Source organism: Heptranchias perlo, chromosome 20 (assembly GCF_035084215.1).
Source record: "Heptranchias perlo isolate sHepPer1 chromosome 20, sHepPer1.hap1, whole genome shotgun sequence".
Classification (NCBI taxonomy): Eukaryota; Metazoa; Chordata; class Chondrichthyes; order Hexanchiformes; family Hexanchidae; genus Heptranchias; species Heptranchias perlo.
In genome coordinates this window covers 24,388,921-24,390,588 of record NC_090344.1, presented here as the reverse complement: position 1 = coordinate 24,390,588, position 1,668 = coordinate 24,388,921, and the positions used below count along the sequence as shown (strand labels likewise).

Sequence of the window (1,668 nt, the reverse complement as noted above, 5' to 3'; positions counted from 1 at the left end):
CTGGGAGAGAGGTAAATGTGGTCAATTAATTCCAATTAATGTATTTGAGCATTGAAGAGATCTTTGAACCGTTGCACTGCGAACAGAATTGAAACCTCGGCAGGAAAACCCCATTGGAGTTTTGAGACCCCCGCTTGAACCAATCGTTCATCGCAGCTATAAACGGCATACTCGTTCAGACAGGATTCCATAGATAAACATGCAGCCAGCATTGGTGGTTCAGGGGTAGAATTCTCGCCTGCCCCGCGGGGGACCCGGGTTCGATTCCCGGCCAATGCACGATCATTTTGCATTCTGCACCAAGGAGGAACTTCGGAAGAGGAGTCTGGTGTTTGGTCCTTCCAGCCGATTCCGCAACTCCATGGGATCATGGCTGAGTTGTGACCAAACTCTCTGTGCCCGCCTGAGCCCCAGATCTCTGAATACCTTTGGTGAACAAAAATCTCTCAATCACGGGTTTGAAATTAACAATTGAGCTCGCGTCAACTGCGGTTTGTTGAAGAGACTTCCACAATTCTACCTCCCTTTGCTTGTGGACAGTTGTCCCAAGTTCACTTCTGAAAGTCTGACTCTAATGTTTCGGCTATGCCCCCAAGTCCGAGACAGCCCAAAGAGCGGAAATAGTTTCTATATAACTAACTCATCAGTTCCTCTTAATATCTTGATAATTTCGATCACATCAGCCCTTAATCTACTATATTGCAGGGAATACAACCATAGTTTGTGTAATCTCTCCTCGTAATTTAACGCTTAGAGTCCAGTTATCATTCTAGTAAATCTACACTGCACTCCCTCCAAGGACAGTATATCCTTTCAAAGGAGCGGTGCCCAGAACTAAACACAGTACTCCAGGTGTGGTCCAACCAGAGCTTTGTGCAGCTGCAGAATAATGTCTATTCCCTGTATTCTCGTCCTCTAAATATGTAGGCCACCATTCCAATAGCCTTTTTGATCATTTCCTGTACCTGCCCATGACATGTTAATGATCTATGTACATGGACACCTAAGTTCCTTTGGAACTCCACAGTTTCGAATTTTTCACCTTTTGTAAAGTATTCTAACCTATCTTTGTGAGGTCCAAAGTGGATGACCTCACACTTGCCAAAATTGAAATCCATTTCCCACGGTTTTGGCCATTCATTTATTATATTAATGTCTCTCTGGAATGTTATGCTTTCATCGACACTGCTCACAACGCTGCCCATTTTGGGGCCATCGGCAAACTTCGATATGTCGTTCTCTATCCCGTCATCCAATATCAATGAGACCGCCTGACCTGGGGAAAATTCACATTCAGCATCAATCTCTTCATCATCTTGAGACATTTTAAATACTTTACATGTGTTGCGTCTTGGGAACTTCTGCACTCTGTCCTCTGGAGCTCAAACATGCTCTGCATGTCATTCAATCCTGCCAACAGCAATACTGAGAAGATGTCAGAAGCCAATTGGTGTCTTTTCACTCAAAATAGTGGGACAGCAAGGCTCATCGGGGATTTGAACCCGGAACTACTTGGATATTAATCAACAAAAGCCCCAAAGCGAGAATCATGCATCTGGATCAACCAAGCGCTGTTGCTTGCTTCATGCAACCAGTGTAAAGTTTCGCTGTCTCACAAAGCCGATCGGCCATCCTTTCAGACCTCTTCTATCCATCCAATCTCGTTTT

The 1,668-nt window shown here is 44.6% G+C and overlaps 1 non-coding gene across 1 annotated transcript; it reads left to right on the top strand.

Moving 5' to 3' along the window:
- The first annotated feature begins 208 nt into the window (after positions 1–208).
- trnag-gcc (transfer RNA glycine (anticodon GCC)) lies at positions 209–279 on the top strand. The gene has a single exon. It is a non-coding gene; the product is annotated as a tRNA-Gly (tRNA).
- Positions 280–1,668: the final 1,389 nt, after the last annotated feature.